General features: G+C 53.4%; 1 protein-coding gene across 5 annotated transcripts in view; it reads left to right on the top strand.

The window, feature by feature from the left end:
- The window catches only part of LRRN2 (leucine rich repeat neuronal 2), a 63,525-nt gene that overhangs the window by 29,440 nt on the left and 18,432 nt on the right, over positions 1-15,653 (top strand). The window lies entirely within an intron of this gene.

Genomic DNA, 15,653 nt, shown 5'->3' on the forward strand with positions numbered 1-15,653 from the left:
GTAGACGATAAACAGAAGAAGACCTAGCTAGGGACGCAGTAAAGGTTTTATAGACCTCCTGGCTCGGAAATCAGGTTAATTAGTGATCAGAGAAGACAGCCAGCCTTGGGCATCCCTCAGGGCTCCCCAACCTGGGGCCAGTGGGGCCAACTCCTGGAGTAAGTAAATACTCCAACTCGGAGGGACCAGCAGTAGCCAAGTGCTTTCATCGTGCAGATCCAATCAGAAGCTCAGGGCTGCAGTTGTGTCCTTGCACAAGTCACTTCTCTGCTCTGGGCCTCAGTTTCTTCCATTGAAAGACAAGGAAGCAAAAGGAGGTGGGTGCACAGGTGCCTTCCAGCTCTGACCTTCTGAGGATTCAGAACGTCCCAAGAGGCTGAGAATCAACTCGCCTGAGGTGCGGAGACCGCCCCCAGCACACACCCAGGAGAGGGCAGAGGGTGGCAGGAGGGCATCCCCTCCCAGTCAGCTCTTTCCATCTGTGGAGGCAGCTTCAAAAACGGGTACAGGTACAGACAGCCTTGGGCCAGCTCTTGTTTTTTCCAGGAGGCAGACACTGGCCTGGGACAGCAAGCGTGGCCCTAGCTGCTTACATTAGAATCACTTGCGTGGAAGTTGGTTCCACCCCCAGACCTGCAGAATGGGGACCAGCGGAGCAGGATGGGTGTTTGCATTTTGAGGAGCACCGCAGGTGATCCTTGAGCACACTCGGTTTGAGAAACATTGGTTTAAGGGGGCTGGGATTTGGGAGGGCGGTTAGTGCTCATAATTGAAATAGCTACCGTTTATCCAGTACCTACTCCATGTGGGGCACTTTTTGACACTCTAATCTTTACAACCACCACCCTGCAAAGTAGGTATTATTACTCTAATTGTACAGGAGAGAAAGCTGAGACCCAGAGCAATTAACTTGCCAGACATCACACAGCTAATGAGACAAAGAGCCAGAAATTTAACTCGGGTCCTTCTTTGCTCTTCCCAGTACACAACTCCTTGCTTTGGGCCTTAAACAGCTGCTTCCTGCCTGCCTTGTTTGGAGGTGACCAGCTGAAATGGGGCAGGGGTAGGTTCACATAAAGGTGCAGCAGCCGTGTAGAGGGTGTGAGGGGCCCTCTGCCTCTCAGGCGTCCTTCAGGCTCAAAGGTACTGTTCTGACCAGGCATGAAGCCCGCCCCCACCTCCAACTTCCCTCCCTCCCAGCCTCCTGTTGTCTCACTAGGTTAAGATGCCTTCAGTAATGCCCTGCTCTGTGCTGCTGGCGGGGCAGCTGCAGCACCTGCTACCCTGGCACCGTGGAGACACCTGGGCCCTGGCAGAGGCCAGCTGGGAAGGAGGCAGAGCAGGGGAGAAAGGAAATAGCCCTGGGGTGGGACAGCGAAGGCAGTAGTCATTCTTAAGCCCCACAGCTGGGAGGAGGGTTCTCACCTGTCCCCCACACCTTAGCTAGAATCGCCCAGTCCCTGTTCTGAAGGGTTTTCTGAGATTCCACAGCAGTCCTGTCACCTCTTCCTGCATCCACAGCACTTCCTTCAAGAGGCCTCCTGTGGCATCTCACCAGGAAGCCCCCACCTCGGAGCCTTTGCCTGTTCCCTCTGCCTTACAGTGACTACTGCTTGGTTCACCCAAGACTGAGGGTTTGGGGGGACTCAGGATTGAAGTCTCAAGCTGGGAAGTGGGGATGAATTGGTCACACTCTGCTCTGCCTCCTCACCATTCAGGTCCCAGAGTAAAGCAGCACCAGTCACGCTATCCTCTCCCCTTGCTTAGTTCCTGAGTTCGTTTTCTGTTGCTGCTGTAACATGTTACCACACATCAGCTGCTTGAGACTGCACACATTTGCTGCCTCACAATTCCGCGGGTCAAAAGTCTGTCTGGGTTGGCTCAGTTCTCTGCCCCAGGTTTCAAAAGGCCAAAGTCAAGGTATCGGCTTTGGGGGCTCTGGGGAGAATGCGCTTCCGAGCTCCTGCAGGTGGCTGGTGGAGTCCTGTTCCTGTGCCTGGAGGACTGAGGTCTGTTTCCTGGCCAGCTGGCAGCTCCAAAGGCCTCTCTTCAGTCCTGTACACAATCCCTCCTGTCTCAGAACCAGCAGCAGGTCACCAAGGCCTCTCATGCTTGGAATCCCTCTTCTGCTCCCAGCTGGAGAAAGTTCTCAGCTTTGAAGGACTCCTGTGATTAGATTTGTCCCACATAATCCAGGACACTCTACCCAGTCTTAAGGTCCATGACCTTAATTGCATCTTCACTGTCCCTTTTGCCAAGTAAGGTAACAGATTCAACGGGTTCTAGGGATTAGGGTGTAGACATCTTTAAGGGCCATTCTACTTACCGTGTTCCTTCCTGGCCCTTGTCGCCGTCTGATGTCTTATCTACTTACATGTTTATTGTGTATCCTTCCTCCCCCATTGTACGCTTCATAGGAGAAGAGATAGTGGCTTTATTCACTGCAGTGTCCCTAGACCTCCTTAAACAGTACTTGGTGTTTGTTGAATGAATGAATGAATGAATGAATGTTACAATCACTCTCAGATGCTCTATGGAAATGGGAACTGCTGGCAAGTCCAAGGGGGCTTCCCAGAACCTACCTCTCAGCTGGGCAGATGGGAGGCTGTTCAGCAGGGACACCTGCAGGCTAGAGCACCCCCTCCTGGCAGCTTCACTGCTGGCTTCTGGACAGCTGCACCTTCTGACCAGCTGCTTCCTAGCCCTGCGTCTCTCACAATGCTCCCCTTCCTTCCACCCAGGACCCCCAGACCCTCAGGCTGTCCCTGCCTGAGGATCCCAAAGGACAGAAGCCTGAGGCTGGGTGGCTGGCCTGAGGGGTGCTGAAGAGGTGGAGGTCCAGTTCAGGAGGAGGCAGAACTGCCTTGCCTCAGCTGGCTTCAAAGCTAATCCACCCGGGACTTGAAACAATTAATTTCCCCAGTCTGCAAAACACTTAGCTTCGGAGGGAAAACAATTAGCCCACTGCAAATTGTAACTGTCATCTCACTCTTGATTTTAATTTGGACTAACGAGGGCTAAGTGGTTCCGGCTCCCTCCTACTCCCACTGCCCCATGCCCCCCCCCAACCTGCCAGGTGGCATGTAACCCCGACTGCCCACCTTCCACCGGAAGCTGAGGGACATTTTCAGCCTGGCAAGTGGCTGGGTTGAACAGGGCAGAGCGGGTGCTGGCAGGAGGGAGGGGAGCAGAGTGCGCCTCGGGCCCTCAGGGAAGCCTGCTGTTTACAGGGCTCCTAGGCAATCAGGGTTTTATTGAATGGAATTGACTACTGGCTCGCTCCTCTGTCACAGCCAGTTACCTCTGGCTGCAGTCTCCAGGGACCCAGCCGCCAGGAGTGTCTGTCTGCCTCCCTTGGACCACGGTGCCTCTGCCTGGCCTTGCCCTTCCCCACCCACCCCACAGTGTTCTGCAGCGGGGTGGGGGCTGCAAACCCTCCACATGCCGGTCATGGGGGCAGTGTGGGAAGTGGGCTCAGATCATTTCATCAAACCCAACTCCTGCTAAACAAACTGAGGCCCAGAGAGGGCAAGGACTTGTTCTGGGTCAAGCATCCAGGCTCAACAGGAACATGCAGCCTATCAAGCATCCTGGCTGGGTGGTTCTGGTTGAAGGGAGCCATGGACACTCCCCCCGCCCCCAAAAAAACAGTGCTTGCTCTGGATCTACCAAGAAGAGCTCTCGTGTCCTGATATTTAAGGCCTTGGCATTTAGGGTCAGAGAAAGAAACCATCAGCTCTCTCCTGGCCTTGGTCAGAGACCTTGAGGACTGGCTGACCCTAGGTCTTTAGGTTGCTGCCAGCATCCGCCTCCTGCCCTGGTCCCCCTGGTAATCCTGACCTCCATCCCCACTGCACAGGCCTGGGAAGGTGGCAGCCTCTGGAGAGGAGAAGGGCGTGTTGGGGGCAACAGCTGGGAACAGGGACAAGCCCTGTAGGAAAGATTGATTTCCCCGGGGGTTGCGCAGTGCTGTGATGCTCCTGGCTAAAGATTCTAAGTCTTCCTCCACCTTTTCTAGACACAGTTTATGATCAAGCACTTTGAGTTCCTCACTGGGGCTCACTCAGCCGCTCACAGCCCCAGGTTTCAGACACCAGTGGGTAGGAGCTTCAGTACAGCCCCTCACTGGTTCCACACCCAGCCCAGAGGGCTGTGGTGTCTTTTCCATAAGGAGGGCAGGAGCACCGATGGTGCACCCTCTCTGTTCAGGCTAATATCGCTGCAGTACTTGTCTCCTCACCGTGACTTAGGTAAGGAAACTGAGGCCCACCAAAGTTAGGTAACTCAGGCTAAGGACCATATAGCATTTGGGAGAACTCAGAAGTCGTCTGACCCAATCCCTTTATTTTGCAGTTGAGAGAATCGAGGTCTACAAAGGGGCAGTAGTTTCCCAGATTCTCACAAGGGCCAGTAGAAAAGCCAAGCACGAAGCTAGTTAGTGATGAGGTCAGTGAGAACGAGGGGACAAAGGGGGACGGACTGGCGGTCACTGATGATCCATGTAGCTGGTATCACACCAGGTGTTTTCCACATATCGTTTTGTCCAGTCCTCATAGGAGCACACCGTATTTACACATTTCTTTTAAAAAATTGATTTTAGAGAGAGGAAGATTGATGTGAGAGAGAAACATCAATCAGTTGCCTCCTATATGGCACCCTGACCGGAGATCAAACCCAAAACCTGGGTATGTGCCCTGACCAGGAATTGGACCCTCCACCTTTTGGCACCTGGGACAATGCTCCAGCCAACCGAGCCACCCAACCAGGGCCATATTTTCACATTTGGCACCATGAGGAAACAGAGGTTTGGAGAGCTTAAGTGACTCAATGAAGAGTCCTTGAGTAAGTAAATGGAGGAGGTGGGACTTGAACCTACCTCTTTCCAATCCACAGACTATACTAGCACCGTTCAATAGAAATATAATGCAAGCCACATATGTGACTTCAGTATTTGAGTAGTCACAGTTCAAAGGTAAAAAGAAACAGGTGAAATTAATAACATTATTTAACCCAATATATCCAGAATATCATCATTTCCAATGTAATCCGCATAACAAAGTTATTAATGAGATCTTTTGCATTCTTTTTCCATATTAAATCTTCAAAAGCTGGTGTGCATTTGCATTACAGCACGTCTCGGTGTGGACTGGCCACATCCCAGGTGCTCAGCGGCCGCATGCGGGGCTCCCGTCCTGGACAGCACGGGCCTGCCTTCCTGCTGCTGCATTCTGCTGAGTCACTCTGAGAGCCATCTCCCCCGCTTGCTGCCCTGAATTAACCTAGTTATTAATGACAGGAAAGGAGCAAAGGGAAGGCCAGATATTATAGGCATGTCATTTAGACAGCTTTGCCAGGAAGCTACAGTTTTACACTCCCTAGGGGTCCGACTGAGGGGAGATAGACGCATGCCCAGTAAAGCCGGGGTGACTTAGGGAAGGTGCTTGCTGTCGGTCACACCTGAGAACAAAGGTAATTGGCCAGAATGAGCACGAAATTTGGGATATTTAATCCCCTGAACAAAGGAGTTCCCTCGCTTGTGCTCTTAACTGCTCTTGGGACTCAGGCTTGTGGGGCTTTTGCTCCTGCTTTCTCCGCATTCACTTACATGGCCCACAGCCGTGTGCACCCCACACACAATGGACCAGTGGACTGTAACTAGCCTGACGCTGTACTGGACCCAGCTCCAGCAAGGAAGGAAACTCTGGACACTGGCTTTGCTTCTAGCTTTACTTTTAAGCCCCAGCTACACTTCTATGACTGGACTAAGGGAAATGGGACTTTGGAAACCCGGGGGTGTGATTACACAGATATAAAAACCACTCAGTCTTGTATGCGAGTGTCGGGGAATTCTTTTTCTCAAGATATGGTAAGGACTCCACCCCCAGCAGCCAGTGGGGAAAAGGACCCTCCACTTCATCCAACATCACCCCAACTTCCTATTGTTCTAGGGAGCCCTTCCCTTTCCTCTCACTTGCCCATCTCCCAGTACACCTTCCCTCTCTCCCTCCCTCTCTCCCTCCTTAGCACTCCCCTGGAGAAGGCCCTGTTGTCAGACAAGGCCCCTTTAAACAGGTGAGACAAAGGTGACAAATGTGCCTCATTTACATTCAGAGTCTAGCTGGCTTTTTTAGCCCTGTTGAATGGCACCTCTATCAAAACATCTCATTTGGAAATGCCAGAGTGGCTTTTGATAAGTCATCAGTCACCCTGATGGTAGCTGACGGAGGGGTAACATTGTGGTGGCACCTAATAAACTGTGGAACCTCTTTGGTGATGGCGTAGTGTTTTATTTATCCAAGGTGGCATGACATCTCTCTTGAAGGAAAGGAGCTAACAACCCTGCCACACCAGGCTCCTCTGGGCCTTCCCCCCTAACTTTCCAACCTCTTTGCCCCCTTGCCCTCTCTACTTGGGGCCAGAATCTCCCTCGCTGCAGGCCACACTCAGCCACCTTCTCTCCCACACCTGCAGGGTCACGCCAGCCACCCTCACGGCACCTGCATAGGAAGCTATAAAAGCTGCTGCAGAACCCCGACTGGGAATATCGGTGCCAGGGGTTACCCAGGAATCTCCCCTGGGGCCTGAAACAGCTCAGTGGGGGGGGGAATCCAGCCTCTTCTCAGCGATTGTTGATTGTTCCTTTCTGGGTGTGATTGCTGGTCCTCCCTCCTTTCCCCTTCCCTCCCGCCCTCCCCCTGCTCCCCCAGCTCTCCAGAGTGTGCTGCTAGCTGCTGTCCCTGAGGGGCTGTACTGCAGGTGCCTATTTTCTCTCAATTTCAACAGAAACAAAAGTAGCTTTTTTGGAAAGGAACATTCACTAAAAACTAAAGAAAAACAGTAACACATCTTAAAAAAAAAAAAAAATACCCCAAAGCATAGAAATAAGTCTCAAGTTTTTTCAGGTCATATATTTCTGATCAGAAATAAAGGCACTCAAGTCCCTGATGAGATGGGTGAGTCCAGTTCATGCAGCCTGGCCCCCGGCCCCTTTCCCCCATGTCCCCCCTTCTGGCTAGAGAGCCCCAGCTCTTGTCACCATGCAGGGCTCCCTCCTCTCCTCCCCTTCCCTTTTCCACCTTCCTCCTCACCCTTTTGGGGTTGAGGCTTTGGCCAGTAGTGCAGGTAACCAAACATGGTGGGAAGAAACATGGGTAGGATACAGGCCCCTGGGTTGTTGCTGAGTTAGAGGAAGAAATCGCAGCGCTGAAATAGCCATTCCTCAGGGGGAGATACTGCTCAGAGGGTGGCCTTGTAAACTAAAAACCTACACCCCAGGGTGCAATCTTCTGGCAACATCCAGACAGGCTGGAGGAAAGGCTGTCCAAAGCCGCCTTGGCAACTGATTCAAACTATCCTCCATCCATTCTGCCTCCATCGTCAGGGAAGGAGAACACCACACACACGCACGCACACACGCACACACACACACTTTCTCCTCCCAAGCCTTTCCCCATTCCTGTCTCCGGTGCCGTGTTGTGATTTGTCTAGAAGGCAGCATCTTGTAAAGAAAAAACTCTCACTCTACAGCTGGACCAACCTGGCTGCGGTGTTTAGCTCTGTGCACCTTCTTACATGGCTCTGGGCAAGTCAGTCCCCTCGGAGCCGCCGTGTCTTCATCTGTGAAATGAGTAGGGATGCCAGTGTCACAGAGCTAGAAACCCTGCCAGTGCTCACAATTGTTTGTTCCCTTCCTCGCCCCCTCCCCATCCTCTCCTCTCCGTCCCTGTGCAGGTGCAAGGTAGAGAAGCTTCTGGGGTGACTGACAGAAGCCCTCTCTCTGCCTTGGCCCCGTGGCTGGGAGTGGGCACCTGTGGGATCCAGATGAGATGAGTGCATTCGCCCCCTAACGTCACCCACCCGTTCATCTAGTCTGGACAGGGCTGGACCGAACTCCAGCAGGACCCAAATTAGCCACCTGGGATGGGGAACAGCCACCTTTACAAGAAGCCTTCTGTTCAAGGGAACCCCACTGCCAGCCATGGGCAACCACACCATTTGTCCTTTTACCCCATCCTGAGTTTACTGAGCACCCACCATGTGCCAGGCCCTGCGCAAGGCCGAGGAGCAGCCAGGATGGAGCAGGCTCAGCCCCTGCTCGGAGAAGCTCAGTCTAGGGAGGCAGACGGTCGCTCCATGGCTCCTGCTAAACTAGAGTAGGTGCTATGGGAGCAGGAGGGGGGCAAGGCGTCACAAAGGAGATGACAGCTGAGCTGACACTTGGAGGATAATTAAAAGATCCCAAAGCAGAGAATGGAAGGATATTCCAGAACAAGCTCAAAAACCTGAAGGTGCACAACAGAGCAGCCAGTTCCTGCAGAGGTCAAGGCAAAAGAAGAGGAGGTGAGGACTGGGAAGGAGGGCAAGGGTGGGGTTGAGGGGTTCGGGCTGCTGCTGGAGCAGCTGAGGGGTCTGCTCTTTGATCAGGGTGAGCCAGTGACCTCCCTCACCACAGAGAGATGAAGTGGAGGCTGCTCAAGGCGGATGAGAAGCAGGGTAGGAACTGTGCAGTGTCAGGGAAGAGCAGAGTGCGGGGAGCTTCATGGAGGAGAAGGGGCCCCAGGTGAGCCACGAAGGACTGGGAGATTCTGGTCACCAGTGTAGGGGCAATGGCTTCTGACTGCCCTCACACCTGACCAAGCAACCTTTTCTTTGCTACTGCAGTAGTGCAGCTGATTGCTAGAGGGGTGCATGCCCCACCCTGCCTGCTGGGAAAGAGAACTCATTGAGCTCATGCTGTTTGCCGGCCCCGTGTCAGCCTGTTGGCACGACCCCATTTAATCTCCCACATAAGCCTTTGAGGTATTCCCATTTTACAGATATAGTAACTGACTCAGAGAAGATAAGGTATTTGTTCAAGGTCACACAGCTGGTAAGAGACAGAAGCAGGACTTGAACTGGGGTCTCTCATATTCTGAAGGCTGTTGTTTCCACTCTGCCATGCAGCGCAGTCAGTTTCCAGCTCCTGAATCTGATCTCTTTAGAGCCCCGGGCATCTGGAGGAATTTACATGACACCGATGCTGCCTTCATCCTTAGAAGGCTGTCACTGGGGTAGCAGGGAACAGTAGATTCGGAGCTGTCACAATGGGCAAAGGAGCTGATGAGGAAGGCACTTGATCGCCACCTCTGGATTGGAGGCGGCTGCAGTTCTGCCTGGAAAGTCCCTCCGTCACAGGTCTGCCTCAGCGTGTCCCCAAACTCGTCCTAACCCCCCTTCAGGCAGGTGGAATCCAGTCTTCAGAGTCCACCACTGGGTTCCAAAAGGTGAATCCCCTTCATGGAAGGCGATGACCCATCATTGTCTTCAGAGCTGAGGAATAGTCTTAGACCCCATTTAAATGTGATACAAGCTTTGGGCCTTCTCCCCAGAAAAACACACCCACACCATACACACACACACACACACACACACACACACACAGTGTTTGCATACAACTGCACGCAGTCCCAGTCTCTTCCGTGCACCTGTGGACTCACGAGATAAAGTGGGCTTTCTCTCTGGAGGTGCTCGGGGATGCGTTTATGATAATAGACAGTTCCTGGCTGGGTCTCCCCTTCTGGCCCCTTCCTTGTGCCGCAGCTGCGGGGGAAAGCGAAGGACTATAACTCAGATCGTCGTTTCTTTTCAAGTGTGTGTGGGGAGGTCGAACCCACGGGCCACGTGGGAGCCTGGGCCTCTCTGTCTATTTGAATTGCTTAAGATCCCTCCTGTCGAGGTGTGGGTGGGCTGCCCGGACAATCGGGAGTGGGCTCTGTGTCTGAAAATCTGTCTACTTCAAGCCGCTCAGGATGCTGGCCCTGGGAACCCCGGCCGCTCCACCTTACACTGAATTCCCTGGGACATGCCTGGGAGGAGGAGAGGCTCTGCTGCATCCCCCTCCCTCCTGCCTCACCTCAGCCACCTCTGGAAGTTCCTGGCTCTCCCTGGTGGGAAGCACTTGCGCTCTTAATAGAGCTGCCTAATCACTTGTTTAAATTAGACATTTGGTGCGTAATGACTCCTGGCTGGGACCAGAGAAAGCCATCAGCTGTCCTCTGCAGGGACCGGACCTGTCAGACAGACGTGGCCCCACTGACTGCAGGAGTGGGGTGTCCTCCCTGAGAATCATCTGGGGAGGGAGCCCAGAGGCTGACGGGCAAGGACAGCTGACACCTTGCTCCCTCCCTTACCTACCCTGCTACTCATGGGTACAGGGTAAGGAGGGAAAGACCTGGGACAGCTTCTCAGCTCTGCCACTGGCACCCGAAGGGCAGCTCCTGGCACAGGTCAGTCCCAAGTGCACACCTGCCCTTGTCTCCCAGCCGGAGGAGACAGGAAATCCGCGATTCCTGAGGCTCCCAGCCGGGGTGTGGCTACAAAGCCAGGAGGTTTGCTGTTCACCCAGAGATTTAAGGCCTGGGGAGAGAGGCGCTAGGGAAATATTAGCTACAGCCCTGTTAATTACTATTGTTTTTATCATTATTACAGAGGAGAATGTTCCCCTGTTAATTCCCCAGGAAAATGGCTGTGAAAACAAGCTGGCACCACCCAGGCCTTATGCCCAGGAGAACAAATACTGGCAAAGTGCAGTCTCCAAATTCGCTCCTCTCCAAGTTGGTTCACCTGGCCAGGCACGGGGCCTCTCTGCCTGCCACCTCCAGAACACATACACACATGCACACATGCACACACACACACATGTGCACAGATACGCATTCACACACTTACTCGTGCACACATGCATGCATGCATGACATGTGCACAGATACATTCACACACTTGCTCATACACCGATGCACACATGCTGCACACTACACACATGCATGCATGCGAACACGTGTGCATGGATACGCTCTTGCACACATGCTACACACACACACACACACATGCACGCTCCTGCACGATACATTCACACAAACACATGTGCTCCAGAAGAGAGGAGGGTACAGAGCCCGGGAGAGCTTACATGTTCCTACCTTACAGGAAGAAAGCTCTAGCAGAGGAGGGTGAGGGTCTGGGGCAGGTGATTCAGTGTAGCCCACTGGAGCCCTTTTGCACACACCCCTCCCATAGGCCTCCCAGCCTGGCAGTGGGGTGGTGAAGACTGAGGGCTCCAGCATTGCTATGGGGACTTTAGTTGTGGCTTCCACACCTGCTTGCTGTGGGACCTTGGGCAAGTTGCTTCACTTCTCTGAGCCTCCTTTAAATATAACTGCTGCTCTCGTGGGGTTGGCGTGTGGATTAAATAAGACAGAAGCTTTGTGAACGGCTCAGCGCACAGCAAGCCATCAGTGAAGGGTGCCTGTCCAATTTGAAGGTAGGTATTCCTAAGCTCGTCCCACAGATGAAAAGAGACTGGGCTCAGTGAGAACGTCCCATCGTTGGTCAGTGGTAGAGCCGGGATCAGAGCCTCTGGATGTGCACCCAGACCAGATGTCTTACACCAGGCCCCTCGAAGGCTGCTGCTTTCCTGGGAGACTCACCCGGTGGCAGCAAGGCATTCGGCATCCCTCGAGCTGGCCCTTTGTCCCTCCCCTACAGCCAGCTCTGCCCTGCCCCACTCACATGCTCCCCGGGGACTTCCTAAAGGGGTCACCTAAAAAGTCCCCACGGTGGCTCAGTCTCTACCAGGTGGGGTGAGGGAGCGGGGACCAATAGAAGAGACCCCAGAGCAAGGAGGAAGCCTCAGGTCTGGCGGGGGCCCGGAGAGGACAGTGACAGAGAAAGAGCAAGGTGGGGGAGGGGCGGAGAGGACACAGGTCTCCCAGCCACCCCCTCCCCTGGGCTGCCAGCTGGGCTGTCCTGGCTCCAGGGCTGTGGCTCTGGGTGCCCTTCCCAGAGGAGGAGACAGCGCTCAAAACACCTCTCCCTGTCAGACAATAACACAGCCTCAGCTCAGTGGCAAATCCAGCTATTAAATTTACTTTTAAATATAATGTGATTGTGAATTTGTTATATGAATTATACCTCAATGCTGTTATTAATATATATAATGTATGTTACATATATATATGGGTGGGTGGGTATATATATACATACATACATATATATGTATATATACACATACACATTCATACACACACACACACACACACACACACACACAGAAAATGGGATTGTTAAGAGCACTGGTTCTTGCCCCTTACTAGCTATCTGCCCTTGGGCAAGAGGCTTAACTCTTTTTAGCCTCAGTTTCCTCATCTGCACAGTGGGGATAATGTGAGTGGTTATGAGGATGAAAAGAGACAGTGAGTGGCAAGTCCCTGGAGGAAAATAAACCCTTAATGAAATTAGCTTTTTTTTTGCATCTATTTTAGCTATACAAGGCATATGCCATTGCCCCCACTTTATTTATTTTTATTTATGTTTATTCAACTGAAAGCCCCATTTTAGAATCTAGGGAACTGAGCCCAAGAGGACGGTCCCAGCGCAGGTCTGGAGGTAGCACCCTGTCTTCCTCGTCTGAGAGGCCGTGTGCTGTGTAAGGCTGTGAATGTTTGCAGAGTAAGGGTGTTTCACCCCTGGCTAGCACTGCTCCTCCGCCTGGGCTCTCCCATCAGGCCACCTGGGGAGACTGAGGCGGCCCTGGTGGCCCAGGAGCAGACTGCAGCCCTAGAGGACAGTGGGTGTCTCCACAATTGCCAGGGGCTGTGCCTGACGCCCGCAGTAGGAGCTGAGTCTCAGGGTCATGGAACCCCAGAGATGCTTCCCCAGCTGGAGGGCAGGAGCCTGGGGTGGCCTCCCATAGACCGGCCCAAAGCCCAGCTCCATTGAGGGCAGGTGAGGTGTCAGGTGGGTTCTTGGCAGGTCATGCCTTTTTGGTTTCACCCTCTCTCTCACCCAGGAAGTTCTTCCCCACATCCAGCCACAGTGTCCTATGGTATTTCATCTGGTTTCCTGACTTTTGGTCCTCAGAGGAGATGGACTTGGCTCCAAGTCCCTGTGGCTGCCAGGAAGAGGGGTTGGGTTGGGCCCTCAGAGTGTGTTGGCAAGGCCCTGGGGCCTGGGTGTGACCTTTCACGAGGCACATTCTAGGCCCGGTGGGTTAGGAGTGAGAGTCCTGGAGAGCCCCACTCCCACCCCAGCTTCACCCTGGAATTCTTTGCCTGCCTGGGTGACCGGAGTAGAAGCCATTCTCAGGGTGAGGTAAGAGAAGGCCACAGCCTTGAGAGATGGCAGGGAGCTATGGGTGGAAGCAGGGCTCTGCAGTCGGCCTCTGCTACATACGACCTCCAAGATCTTGGGCAGGTCCTTCAGGCCTGCGAGCCCCAGCTTCCTCACCTGTAATGGGAATGCCAGCATTCTGACCCCGAGGCGTGGGAGGATGCGTTGAGATCATGCATGGGAAAGGCGGAGCTCGGTGCCAAGCACATGAGACGTGCTGTTGTGAACGCTGAGGCTGGGGTTGGAGGCCCGGCCCGGGAGGATAACACTCTGTGAACTGTAATACGTGGGGTCAGTGCTGGTGGTTCAGTCCCCAGGCCGCTGCCTGCGGACCTTATGCCAGGCCTAGTGCTCGGGCTGGGGGAGCAGGCACTCACCGCCGGGGCCCCTCCACACTCGGGAATGCTTTCATGAAGCAGCAGAGAGGCCAAGAAAAGTGGAGAAGAGAACAGAAAATCCAGCAGTTCCTCCCCTGTCCTCCCCGGCTCCTCAGCTCCTGGAGGAACCGAGCTGCATAATACAATGGGATTTAATAAAATGCCTTTAACTCACCAAGTTTGTCTGCTGCCAGCTCCTTAATTAAATTGCCTAATGCTGCTCTGCGATGGCAGCACAAACTCCCGTGTTTAAAGAGCGCGGTGTTGCCATGGCGCTCCCTGGCAGACAGGGCGTGGAGGAGCATACAGATGAGGTGTGGGGGTGGCCCCTGCCCACAGCGTCCACCCCGCACCCCGCACACACACACACCTGCATGCGCGCGCACTCACACACACACGCACTCACACATGCACTGCGATAGGCTCTGGTCTGGTTTTCCTGGGAAATGATTTAATCCTTGCTAAGAATGCTGAGCCTGGACTTCAGAAAGGGGAGGCTCGGGGTGGCGGTGCAGGGGCATCTGAGCAAAGCAGAGCTGGCCAACTGGTAGGCTGTGGCAGGTCCCGGGCCCAGCCCTGGGCACTCAGGGCAGCCGTGTGGGGCCTGGGCAGCTGTGTTTCTCTCATCTCCTAGCCCAGGTTCCTGTTGCAAGCAGCCCCCTCCGTTTCTACGGGTGCACTTTACAAATACACTTTCTATGTGTGCAGAGGGCGGGTAGCCCTGGATGAGAGTCTGACTGGTGTGATAGAAAGGGGATATGTTCTTTCGCATGTGGAAGGTAGAGGAAAGAGGATTCCACTTGTATATGGATTTTTCCTTCAGATACAGTGGCTCTCAGTCCAGGTTTCACTGGGGATTTTTTGCCAATATTTTATGAAAAATTTCAAATATACAGCAAAGTTGAAGGAATTCTACAGTGAGCAACGATACGCCCACCATCTACCAGATTCTACCATTAACCTTTTCCTAGACTTGCTTTAGCACATCTCTCTCCATCTGTCCCTCAATCCATTTTATTTTGGATGCATCTAAGTAAATTGCAGACGTCAGTACGCCTCATTCTCAATTGTTCAGTAAGAACAACTATAGGCTTTCATTTTGCTTTCCAGGTTTTTCTTTCTTTTTATGTAAAATTTACATCCAAATAAATCCTGGAGAGTTTTGGTTTTTTAATACCAAGTCCCCAGAGGTTGACTCAGTTGGTACGAGTGGGACAGGAGACAGCGGATTCTCGTTTTCATCACCCCCAAGCAGAATGTGGAGCCCCCCTGGCCGCACCAAGGCCTGCCCCTGTGCACCCTCCGAACCCCACTGCCCTTCCCCCGGGTGCTCTCCGCGTATGCAGTTCACGCTTTGTTTAGTGTGGACCTCCATGTCCCACTCGCTCTCGTGTTAGCGTTGGAGGGTGGCATTGTGTCATGTATATTTCTCAGTGGCAGAACTCATATCTGTTTCGGATTCGGTACGTGTCTCAGCATGAAGCCATATACATTTTATTTTGATTATTGAGGTTCTTATGTGACTAGGACTGTGGCAGTGGATGGACAAGATGTGATGCCAGCGGAGGGTATCCTGGGTGATATGTGCTGATGGCCACAAGCGTGGGGGTCCTGGGGGTCACAGCTGAGGACAGTAGCAACAGTGGGTCTGGGGCTATTGACAGAGATGATGGGCCGTAGGTGGGGTAACCAAGTGATAGCACTGTGCAGGTGGTCATCGTGGTGACACTGCTGAGGTCACCCTAAGCAGACAGATGCTTATTCGCTCACTGAGACCCATCTGGGAAGAATGTTGGTTGTCACATAACAGGAAGTTCGGTCGTCCCACGGGGGAAGCCCACTGCTGCCAGGTGCAGCTCCTTCCGAAATTCTGAGAGCACTTGAGCGCCTCCAGCCCTGGAGCCCGGGAAGAGGCCCGGCCGCGTGACAGCCGCCCGCCCGCTGCACCTGAACGGGGCACGGCTCCAGGAGTAAGTGCGGGGGGCTCGTTAGGAACATTTATTTAAGATGAACAGTTCTGGGCGCCAGCTGGACTTGGGATGCCAGCCATCTCGTGATCGATAGAGGTTTTATTTGCTGCCTGTGTGGTTTCCTGTTCCTTCCATGCCTGGTATACTTTGAGGAAAAGTGCTC

The sequence above is a fragment of the Miniopterus schreibersii genome (genome assembly GCF_964146895.1).
Source record: "Miniopterus schreibersii genome assembly, chromosome: 19".
Lineage (NCBI taxonomy): Eukaryota > Metazoa > Chordata > Mammalia > Chiroptera > Miniopteridae > Miniopterus > Miniopterus schreibersii.